We start from the raw sequence: 13,195 nt of genomic DNA on the forward strand, positions 1-13,195 counted from the left end.
ATATATATTTAGATCTTTAGACATGAAAAAATTTAAAGGTATGCTTTTGTTATAAATGTTTTATTTTATTGCATTGTAGAGCAAAAAAACCCCACATTTCATATGATGCCCATCTTCAAAATTTATTGAAGTTTTTTTGTGACTTACCATATAATCAATTTTTGTGACTTGTTATATATGCTCTTAATGAAAGTTTATTCTATGCCCATTGGCTATAAAGTTTATATATTTAGAACAAAATTATTTATCATTTTATTTAATCTTTGATCTATCAGTTCCTGAGAGGAGCAATTTATCTATGACTCCCTGTAATTCTATCAATTGTTTTTATCTATTTTGAGGCTATATTATTGAGTATATATTTATTCATGATTGTTATATATTCTTGTTATATTATTTCTTTACCAGTATACAATGATCATCTTTGTTCTTTGTGAAGTTTTCTCATATTAACTGTATTTTGTCTGATATCAAAAATAACTGTTTTGGCTTTCTTTTTGGCTTATATTTGTTTGGTATATGTTTTTCACTTTCTTTTCAACTTTCTTTGCATATATGTTTTAAAATTCCTTTTATAGACAATATGTACTCTTAAAATTTCCATTTTTGATTGGTGATTCTAAGTCATTTACATTTATAATAACCGTTGTTTTATATTTGGCCATGTGGTTTCATGTTTTCTATTTGCTATGCTTTCTTTTGTTTCATTTTGGTTTTATTTTTCAACTTCCCCTCATATACTCATTTTCTATCATCCAGTGGATTGGCTGAATTTTAATTTGCTGATTTGAGTTATGCTATGAACCCATATGTTGAACTCTTTATCCTAGAAAGTATGTGTTTATAACAAAAGTCAAATTGGTTCTCTGTTCTTTCTTTCCTCATGTTTCTTATAGTCTTGCTAATCTCACTGAGATTATCTATAACGTATATTTTAGCCTCTTATTTTCTTCCATGAGTTTTGCTTCTTCTACTGTCAGTTAATCCATCCATTGGTTGTCTCTCTTTCATATGTCTCAGATTCTTTCAATGTTTCCATTTTATCCCATTTTTATCCTTTCGAGATGTCATCTAACTTGATTGATAATGTCTTCCTGGAAGATGCACAAAAATCTAGGCCTTAGTCTGAGCTCGTTTGGGTGAATTTAGGGGGTTATGGGTAGCTTTAGGGAGGAGAGACTCAGTGTTTTAATCTGGGCTCAGCCACTCTCTGTTTTCCCCTAGGCATTGCTCTTGTCTGCCAGTGGACAACTATGAAGGGATGAGATGGGAAAATGGAGGAAGGAAGCTACCCTGCTGCTCTGGCTGATACATCTACTTCATCACCAAAGTTACTGAGAGAGTGAGTGGTAATTGCTACCGTCCAGTGAGTATATTGATGTTCATGCAGGTGTAATTTTTGTTGTTTGTTTTGAACAGAGTATTTTTTGCCAGTCTCTGAGTTTCTGAGTATTTCCTTTTATGCTGTGGACTTACCAAAGCTAAATAATGGGATTGGAGCACAGTACAGTAGAGAAACAATTAGACTAGGAGTCAGAAAAGCCGGGTTCTAGTTTGCATCTGTCGTGAGCAAGCCACTTCATCTCTCTAGAGAAGCATTTCTACAGTAATTAGTCTTGGAAGATGCTGCACACATAAGGATCTGTATATTCTTTCCTTCCTTCAACCCCAAGATTTGCAATGCACATCAGTACTAATGAGCCCTGCAGGATAGAAACCTGTTGAACTTGTTTGATCTAGGGTTGCCCAGTTATTTGACCCTGGAATCCTGTGCCTGAGGACAGGATATAGGTCCCGGGCAACTATTGTCTGGGAACAAACTTTGGGAAGTGTTACTTTAAAACTCAATTTTCTCACTGATGAAAATTGGACTGTATGAACTATATATTGCTCCTATCGGTTATTCTGTGTCACTTTCCCCATGCCCATTCAATGTTTTTTCCTTGCCACGTTCTTCCCCCTTCTGATGTCCCAGTTCTTTAGGTATTAGCTACAGATGGCTTAAGGTATTAGCCCCACCCCTTGCATTAATTGCATAATAATTGGACGGGGTTCTGAATATCATAAAATTGTCAAGATCCAACCCAAAGGAGTGATTTGCTAATGGTGAAATTTCAGGCTCTGTGACAAGTGCTTGACAAATGTTTTCTGGATCCACAGGGCTTTCTCAATGTCCCTCCAATGATGCCGTCTATTTAGCCACCTCATAAGACCAGCACTATTTTGTTCTAAGTGAAGGGGCAGGGAGTTTGCAGCTTCCAGTTAGTGATCCTTTCTTTGAATCACTTAATGGATATAAAAGCTCAACTTTACAAGAGGAATACTTGTTATTTCCTCGCCTAGATAATGATTTCTTTATCCAAAATGTCCCCTTTGTATCTTCATGACAATAAAATGGGGGGAAATGGATTTTTTAAAAAAGTAATTACACAATTGAACATGCGATAAATCCACTTAATAGGCAAGAATTATTTGCTCTGGCTGCCTTCACAGCTCAAATTCACAAAGTAATTCACAACTCAAGCACTGGAATTCAGCTTTATCTCCTGACACAGGACTTGAAATGAGGCAAACTTATAACAAGCTGCATGCCTTTTCTGTGAAAGATGACCACGGGGGCTAATGAGAGAGACCAAGTGCTCTGATTATCTAACCTGGTGCCACAACACAGGAAGTGAGATCCACCCTCCCTGGGTGTGACATCTCCAACCCTTGGCAAGTGTGTGAGGGCCTAGGACCCATTGCTACTGAACCCAGTCATGCCAGACAGATGGAGAGGGGATTGGTAGATAGACTCCTTGATCTTATACCTGAGTGAATTACTTAGCTCTTCCTCATCAATCAAGCTTCCATCCCAAACAAATGTCTTTAAATTTTGGCTGTTTGTGTCCACCTGTTCCTTGGCAAAGTAAGTTATTGTTATTGTCATTATGAAGGAGGAAGAGTTTATTCCTCTTGATGAATTATCAGGAAGCAGTGTGGCACAGGGAAAACAGATAGATGTTGGAGTCAGAAGAGAATGCACTTCTGAGATAGGAATATAGTTTCTTGACCAAAGTTATGTAGTAGCTGTTAGGACCACCAATTCACTGCTCTGTTAAAGTAACTCCATCTTCATACATTAAATACATATTTACAACAACATATTCACAGTGGATAGCACAGTGATTAAAAGCATGGGCTTTGAAGTAAAACAGATCTTGAGCTGAATCCTCATACTGTCTGCAGTAGGTTAGGCTCCCCTGGAAACAGACTCTGAGACAGCGTCGCAAGCAAGATGTTTACAAGGGAGTGCCTTTGGGATCAACACCATGGAAGAGAGGGGAGGGAAGCCGGAGTGGGCAAAGAAAGAAGCTGAGCTGCAGCCAACTGTGGCTAACCCGTGAGGAATACTGGAACTAGTACAGCTCTTCAGAGTCGTCTGGGTCAAGATGGCCAGACTTTTATCATGAACATCAATATACTCACTGGATGGTAGCAATTACCACTTACTCTCTCAGTAACTTTGGTGATGAAGTAGATGTATCAGCCAGAGCAGCAGGGTAACACTGTTCTGGGAAAGAGTGTGACCTTGAGGTAGGCAACTCCGCAGCTGAGGCTGTCTGCCATCGCAGAAGGGGGGATCTGGAGGGTATATCACAGTACCAACCAAACCATTGTGTTTCTGTTGCAAGAATCTTCAAGCTACTAAACTCTTGGGAACCTCAGTGTGCTTTTAGTAAAATGGGAGTAATGATATCGATTAGGGTTGTTGTAAGAATGTAATTAATTCTTGTTCATTAATGAATTTAAAGTACAAAGCGCTTAGCCCAGAGTCTGTCACATAGTAGGTACTCAAGAAATGGTGATGATGATGATGATATTAAACTGTTATGCTTCTGAGTATTAGATAACAGAACTTGGTTCTTGGTTTCTCTTTTGGTCTCAAATTAATTGTCGTTTGTCATTGTATCTATGTTTTTATATTAAGTTATCTCAAATCCTTGTTTTGGAAGCAGACAGGGTATAAATTAGACAATGTAAAATTCTTCAGTAGAATAATACTTGATATACTGTATTAAGCATACTTTTTATTCTCAATAATTCCTGTTATTCTGTGACCCTCCTCCCACCCAAGCAGCAGCCAGAGCCTTCCTGGGCTTATTGCTCCAGGAAAGCGATGATGCAATTGAATAAAAGCCAAATTCTTGTTTTTGAGTTTCAAAAGCTGAGGTCCTGGCATAAATAATAGATTTCAGAGACTAAGTGATCAGTCAGTGCCCATTTGTCCCAGCCTAGAGGAAATGAAGTTTCTCTGGGAGGGAGAGGAAACAGAGGGAGTTCAGATGCTGGTAGACCCTTGGGAAGGACTTGTATCCTGCCATCCCCCCATGACTTGGCTGGGGGACGGGCGGGTAGGTAAGGGGATCCAAGAGTGGGTTTACACAGTACCTTCCTTCTTGGGCATATCTCAGGAGGCAGTGATATTTGTAAACCTCCCTGTGCGGCCAGCATGTTATGTAATGGCAGGATAGAAACGGCTACACCCAATGTCTGGGCAGATGGTCCCAGGACAAACTCAAGAGACTCTGTGCTCTCCGGTATGTCTGGAGGGAGAAGCAGAATGTTTTTCCGCGTGGCACAGATGTGACTTATGAAACTAATGGACCTGAATAGGTCTTGTAGCCAGGATTGAGGCGAACGCAGCAGCATCTGTATGACCTATATACGGACACTGACAGAACCAGTGGTACCCCAGTGGATCCCATTATGGGCAGACGACACGAGGATCAGGCAGGTATTTGTTCCCTCTTACCCGACCAGTGCTCAGATGTATCCATGGGGAAAAAGAGACTGGCTATCCTGATTTAACTAGCTTACCTCGAATGGACTGATAATAAACTCCACCAGCAGTAGAATGGGGCCCCTGTTAGAAGATTTAGCTACAGAAAAACATAGAGAGTCATATTTCCTGCACACCAAAATTTATGGTTTGATATTCATACCCATGAAGTATATTACATCTGTGAAGCAATTTCCTGTTTTCAGTTCTTTTGACTATGTTATTTCATTTTAGCATCATAACAACCCTCTGGAGGGCATGCATTATTATCTTCATTTGAGAAATAATAAAATGGAGGAGTAAAGGCATTAAGTGATTTTCTCAAAGTTACAGAAGACAGAAAAAATGTAAACACTAATAAATGTAAGATTTGGGATTGACATTACTTTTCTGCTTACAAATGTAGATATCTGTAAAAATAATATTTAATAATATTTATTAAACATCTATTGTATATTAGACACTCTACCTGCTTTAAATAGGATTAATTTATTTAATCCTCATAGCAATGCTACAATGCAAGGATTATATTGTCCTCGTCATACAGATGAGAAAGCCAAGGCTTTGTAACTTGTTTAATACACAGACAATGAGAGCAGAATTAGGCTTTGAACTCAGTCTGAGTCCAGTGCCAATACTCCTAACCACTCTTCTATAGTAGCAGGCATTCTGGTTCTGCATTTCTACCTTTCTAGCAGCACTTCAACTGTCTTCAGGGAACCATCCTACCCTAGCTCCATGAGTGGATCCTGATTATCTTAGGTCAAACATGGTGCTCCTATGTTCCTTCATGGAGTGAAGAAGCCAGAGGCACTGGAACAACAGGGAAGCAGAACTGGAGCCTACTCTTCATCTGCCCTTCCTGTTAGACGGGATAATAATTTTCTCATTATTTGTACCTGTTCGAACAGGACGTCCTGCTACTTGTGGCTACAATGCCTCTATCACAAGTCTACTACCCTATCACATTATTTAAGGAGATTCCTCTTGTAGCAATGAGATTCAATTCTATCCTGTATGGCGTAATTTAACTTCTGTTATTGCTCTGGGTGATATCACTATTCTCTTGTTAACAGAATCCATGAAAGAGAGAACACTTGTGGGAAAGAATTATTCTTCCAAGTCATAAAAAAACAAATGGAATATTTTAAATTTCTAAGTCCAATTCGATATACCCAGAGTTGCTGTTGTCCCTACGACTCATCATTGTAACAACTCTGAATCTCCTGCTATGTTGGTTATATGGGCTTTTCAGGAGCATGGCCGCTGGACTGAGTTAGAGGCATGTGAAGAAATGCTCCCTTGGCATGCGTCTCAGTTTGTGTAGCAGACATCTGTTGAATTGCCTGCTCAATACACTTTTCTCTAGGAACCCCTCTTCTCATCTCATCTCCATATTTGTAGCAGGTGGTACCCTGTCCTTGCAGTGTGACTCCTCCACTGGCCTTAGTTGGTGGGTTCATCAGCTAGTCTTTTCTTTAGGAATTTTGGGACTCATAGTGGTAGGGGCTGGAAGAGAGAGAAAGAAAGAAAACCAGACTTTCATGGGGGAGCACAAACAACAAATATAATGTCCTGATGTTTCCTTTAATTTTTTTTTTCATTTTGAAGTATTTTTAGATTTACGCAAGAATTGCAAAGACAGTACAAAGAATTCACATATACTTTTCACCAAGCTTCCTCTAAAATTTACATCTTAAGTAACCATGGAACATTTGTCCAAAACTAAGAAATTAAGGTACTGACTAAACTACAGACGTTACTCAGCTTTTGCCATCTTACTCAATAACATTTTTTGCTGTTCCAGGATCCAAACTAGGGTAACACATTTCATTTTTTCATCATTTCTCTTTAGTCACCTCCAGTCTTTGGCAGTTTTTTGGTTTTTCCTTATCTTTCATGATCTTGCTACTTTTGGTTTCTTTTCTTTTTTGAGGAAGATTAGCCCTGAGCTAACATCTGCTGCCAATCCTCCTCTTTTTGCTGAGGAAGACTGGCCCTGAGCTAACATCCATGCCCATCTTCCTCTACTTTATATATGGGACGCCTACCACAGCATGGCTTGCCAAGCGGTTCCATGTCTGCACCCGGGATCCAGACCAGCGAACCCTGGGCTGCTGAAGTGGAACGTGTGCACTTAACCTCTGCACCACTGGGCTGGCCCCATGATCTTGATACTTTTGAAGAGTACTGCCCAGGTATTTTGTAGACTGCCTCATAATTTGGGGTTGTCTGATGTTTTTTCTCCTGATTTGACTGGGATTATGGATTCTGGGGAAAAATTCCACAGAGATGAAGTGCCCGTCTCATTGCATCAGGTCAGACGTACATAATATCAACATGACTTTTCGTGGTTAATCATGATCTTGACCTGGTTCAGGTAGTGTCTGCCAGATCTCTCCACTGCTAAGTTACTGATTTTCCTCTTTCATACTCTATTCATTAGAAGCAAGTCGTTAAGTCCAGCCCCCATTCAAGGAGAGGGGAATTAAGCTTTATCTCTGGAGTAAAAAGTATAAAAAATGGTGCAGATGGATGTTAAAACCACCACAGTGATTAATAAATATTTTAGGAGAGATACTTTGAGGCTATGCAAGTATCCTCTTTTGATGGCTTCTAAGCCTTGAGTTTCATTCATTCCTCAAGTCCGACTGCTTTCTTCTATGTACTGGGCATCTTTCATTTGCTCCTCCGGTTCCACTCTTCACCCTTCTCCACCCTCCTGTCTGCCTCAGAAGACTTTCCTACATTACATGCATGGGCCTGTGCCCTCTGGCTTCTGGTTGGTGAAGCCCCAGCAGGAGATCTGAGAGTACGAGAAGAGTGAGGTTAGGATATGTTTTCTCTGTGACCTCCATGAGGTCTTTGTGTCTCTCAAAAGAAGGCAACCAGATATGCATGACTTTCCCCTCTTCAAGCTCTCGTAATCTTCCCTCCTCTTGTCCCTTCTGGTGACAGGTCTGCTGCTGTGAGGCCAGGGGACTGCCCTGTACCTTGTGGTTCCTCATATCCCACATACACATTTGCAATTAGTCCCTTGTAAATAAGCCCTCCTTGCATTGTCCTAAATTGGGAGTGCCATCTGTTTCCTGCTAGGATCTGACCAATACATTGACTGTGGCTTTTAAGAGATGCATCTCCATTATCTTTTTTTTGCTGGGAAAGATTTGCCCTGAGCTAACATCTATTGCTAATCTTCCTCTTTTTATGTGAGCCGCTGCCACAGTGTGGCTACTGACAGACAAGTGGTATGGTTCTGTCCCCGGGAAATGAACTCGGGCCACCAAAGCACAGAGCACTAAACTTTAACCACTAGGCAATCAGGGCTGGCCCCATTATCCTTTTTAATCAATTCCTTTAATGCTTTTTTTTTTACTTAAGTTTCTTTCAATCGGGTTTTCTTTTCTTGCAATCAAAAGCATGTTGCCTCAGAGATTATAATGCCACCTTCTGTATAACTTTTATTATTGTTGATAATAACATCTAACTAGCATTTTATAATACTGCATTTTATTAAGCATTTTTTACATCCATGCACCCATCTGAGACATGGACTGATCTGGTGAGTATCAATCAGGGATATTTGTGCCTACTTTGCAGATGAGGAAACTGATGCTCAAAGAGGCTAAATGACCAATTTAAGTGGACAAATTAGTATCTGGTAGAGTAGAGACTTGAATCCAGATCATCTGGTGATAAGCCCGTTTTCTTCTCAGAGCATCACTGTGCTTATGTACACCTTATGTACATGTTCTCTACAGCTCTATCCCACTCAGTCACTGTCTACAAGCCATAAACCTACAAACCACATTCCCATAACTCCCAAAAGCGGTGAAATCGAAGCCCAAGTCCTCAGGGGGTACAGAGAAAAGGAACTTTAGACTTTATCCTAATAAAATAATACCAGACATTTGACCTAATAAGTATATATTGTTTACTAAAAGGCATCATGAGGAAAACTAGTTCCTTAACATACCCCTAGCACAAACGGGTTCCTTGAAGCTCACAAGGCACATTCGGATATTAAAGGCTCTGAGAAAACCTGCAGCCACTCAACTCATTTCATTACATTTAACCAGTTCTTGCCAAACTTCTTCAATGGAACCCTTTGGCTGTGTGCACGCCTTAGGAAGGGCTGGTATAGAATAGAAATAGAAATTGTATGTAAAACATCACCCAAGTTCCTTCCAAGTTACGTGGATTTATAACATCCTTAAAAAGTGCCTAGCCTAGATCCTTCAAACCATGCCCTGCTACTTTGGCAAGAGACAGAGTGGTGAATTATCTATTTGGCTAAACCTGCTGCCCAAATTCACTGGATAAGGGCCAACTCTAGACTTGACTTTGCTTCTATGTAGACATGACTCCAACATAACAACTCCCAAGTTGTAGAGTGATTTAGAAGTAGATTAGGTTTCTTTTTATCCTATGACTTGTTTCAACCTTGACCCAGTAAAATTGCCCTTTTTCAGGAGGAATTGGTAATGAAATCAGTGCCATCACTCAATTGCATATCCTTCAAAAGGCCAAGGGAAAAAAAACAAATAGGAGAGTTTCTATGAAAGAAATTCCAGTGTAATATTTTTAGCTACAGCAAGGCAAGGAATGGGACCATTTTATAAAAATCACCGGAGAAAACATGAACTCAAAAGAGCCTGTGGAACTTATCTTACTCCAAATTTCAATGACAATACTACAAATTGCTTAGAAAATTCCATTTTGAGATGAAATGAACCTTTTATAAGATTGTATCACAGAATTAGAGCATGATATGAGGAAAAAGCCTGACAGTTCCCAGACCTCTGAGCCACCATTGTTGTTCTACATAATCTGCTCAGGGGCCAGCACGAATGAAGGTGGAGGTCATGTGCTCATGTAACTTTCCTTCAGAAAAGCATTCACAAGTTTTCCTCTAAAACTTGGGGGGAAAAAAGATTCGTAATGGTTCTCAACTAGAAATGATTTTGCTCGCTAGGGGACATTTGCTAATGTCTGGAGACATTTTTGGTTGTTACTACTTGGTGGGGAGGCAGTGTTCTTGGCATCCAATGGACAGAGGCCAGAGATGCTGCTAAACATCCTACAAGGCACAGGACAGCCCCACAACAAGAATTATCTGGCCCCAAATGCCAATCGTGCTGAGACTGAGAAGTCTTACTCTAAGTGGCATTTTGCTTAATTTGATATCTCTTAAAAAATGTTCTAGATCTGAGAACGTATTTGCTAATTAAAACAACTTTATTTTGATTTAAAATGTACGAGTATAAGGGACTTGGAAGTTTATGTCTCAAGCTCTTCTGGAAATGTAACCATGTAAGAATGAGCATAAATATCACTCAGCTGCATCCTGTTAGTTCTTCAGACGTGTAAAATATACTCTCAGAAGTGTATAAAGACCTGTGTTGTCTGACTTAATTTGTGATGTGGTCATTATGTTCATCATGACTACGGACTAAATAAAACTAAGTGATGTTCTCAGTGCATGGAAACGAATCAGTTTAGTCATTTTCCCTCATGAAATTAATGTCTAGTAACAGTTCCAACGGCACCACACACAAGCAGGCGAACATGTGCTCGCACACGCGCCCACACAATCACCCGTAACAACGCGCAGTTGATGCTGCGCCCAAATTGTTTGCAAAGTCTGGGAGTAAATACAGAACAAATTCCGGTTCTCAATCTGCCTCCGTAGGACAGGTCTGGCTCAGAGGCGCTCAGAGTTATTTATGGCTGGAGCAAACAGAACGCTTAACTATGCAGATAAACTTCTCATTCTTTTAGTGAGGCAGCAAAATAAACACCTTAACAGTTCATGGTTCCCAGAGTGCATTAGTTAATCGGTCCAATATCATTCTAATTCTCCTTGTAGCTCATTGAATCGGAGCCTGTGAGCAGATAAAATGTGTCTTTAGCCACCATGTACTTATTCCAATGACTCTGTGGTTGATGGATGACTTTCTGATTTTTTGAAACAATGCCAGCCCAGGGCCTTGTGGCGGCTGCACAGCGCGTGAGATCTCTTGTTGTGCTTTGGGGCGCGGGCAGCGAGGGAGGGGTTTCTGCAGTCCGAGGTCTGGCTCAGTCATTTTCAAAATCAATACTTGCTCTCCAAGCCTTAGATAATTTAGAGAACATAATTCAGAATTCTCCCTTTCAGCATGTATCCTCCATCAAAGAGGTGTTTTCATCCAGAGTCAGCACAACGCTTGCGTGACCCAGGAATGCACAGATAAGGTTAAAAAGAAAGAAAGAAAAAGTGCATCTATTCTGTTTCTCTCCAAGTATCTTTTGGACCCAGCATATGTGTGTTTGTATGCTTCGTGGTGACTATTTCTACTTAGAACAGAGAACCTAAATTATGGTGTCTCATAGTATTACTTCGTATTTAACGCTTTTTGGGGGTGTTTTCCATTATAAACTCATAGCCTAAGGGATGTCAGCCTGAGATAATTTATTCCTGGCAGATCAGATATAGAATACAAAAATTTCAGCCCAAGGGCTGTTAAATCCTGCTTTTTGCCTTATTTCAGGAAGTGCCATCAAAGTAGTGTTTTGTTGTAGTGATAAAATTTTGTGTTCCTGTGCACAGAAACAATAGGCTTCATTTGCTTAAAAACCAGCATGACACCAATTATTTAATCCTTCAGACTCTATTCACTAGGTTGCTCTAAAAAAGGAGCCCCAGTGGAAAACATCTTGGTCATTTAAGTACAAAGAGCTTGAGATTTTATAGCAATTTTCCAATACTAATTACATTTCATACTATCTATCATATGCATGGCTTGCAAAACCCTATTGATTTTAATGGATACTAGTGCATTGGGAACAGGTTATTTTATGACATGTTATATTATAAGACCTCTATGAAATACCTAGATCTTAAAATGTGGGCACAGATATACTCTCAATTATCCACAAGTGGATTATCCACTTGGTCTATTACCCACAACATATTTTAAATTAAAGCCGCTGTCATTAGGTGACTCAGTAGCCCTAGGCCAATTTCTAGCATCAATTTTCTGTGCTGCTAGAATGCAAACTCATTTTGATAGCCTTTGCTAACATAATTAGTAGGCATATACTAGTGGAGTTGTTGCCAAAAATGTAAACATGAAAGACTTGTGGATTATGTCTTATTTTGGATTCTCCTTGCCACAAATTCCTTCCTTTAGCAAGAAAAATCAAAAGAACAATTACAAACATGGGCTCATTGACACATTATAAATATAAAGCATTCTGAGAAATAAGCATGGTCTTATACTATCTGTAAATGATTGGTAAAATAGCTCGGGCTGACATACCACCTACTTTGTGCAGCCTTCCAGCATTTTGCTCTTCAGAATTGTTCACCTCTCCCTCCTGGGCAGGTTTGGGGAGTGAGATAAGAGCAGAGGCTTCGGAATTAGGAAGAACCTGAATTCTGATTCTGTAAGTTATTAGCTGAGTGATCTGGAAAAAATACTTAACCTTGCTGAGCTTCACTTTCCTTACATTTAAAAGTGGCTACATTAATATAATATATGTAAAGTTCATAGCTTGGTGTTTAGGAAATACTATGCACGCAACACATGCTTGTTTCTTTCCCTTTCCAGATCTATTTTTCATTAGATTCTGAGTTCTTTGGAAGCAGTGGCCATATTTAATTCATGTTAGAACCTCCCAGTGTTTGGTAAAATATCTTAGATGTAGGATTTAATAATATCTGCTCAACGTGTGAATTAAAATCGTCTTTTGGTTTTATATCTGAAATAAATTATAACATTTTTGAATTTCCACAAATCTGTTAAAATTATTTTGCTATTAATTTCATAGAAAGAATGAAACCTAGGTCAATGTTTTCATGTATAAATATCACCAATTGGGCATAAAATTTTTTTCAAGTAAACACATTTATCCTTAAGAATATTATTAATGTATGTGTATGACTGTACTATGTTCGTATTACGTATGTATGAAGACCAAATGCCAACTAACATTAACGTTAGGAAAGACTCCTTAGCAAGTTCATAAATTGTTTTATTGCTTTTAGAGCTATTTTCAAGGCTACATGTTGAAACAAGAGTTTTTGCCATGATGAAAATTTACTATTTTTTCATTTTTCCATTGGGAACACAATACAACAAAGCTTATGTAGACTTATAATCTTAACCAAAGCGGAAGTCCTTAGTGGAATAATCACTTAATTAACCCTGGAAAGTCAGAGATTTTTTTTCCTTGTGTTTCTTAGCCATGAACTTCAGCTTTCTCTCTTTACATGTGTCTGGTTGAAGTAATCTCCATATTCATTCCTTTGATAATTATTTTGCACCCTCTTTGTCCATGGCACTGAATGGTTCCTGTGGCACTGATCGAATATTGCAATGCAACCAAGCT

This window comes from Equus quagga, chromosome 2, assembly GCF_021613505.1.
Source record: "Equus quagga isolate Etosha38 chromosome 2, UCLA_HA_Equagga_1.0, whole genome shotgun sequence".
In the NCBI taxonomy this organism is placed as follows: Eukaryota; Metazoa; Chordata; class Mammalia; order Perissodactyla; family Equidae; genus Equus; species Equus quagga.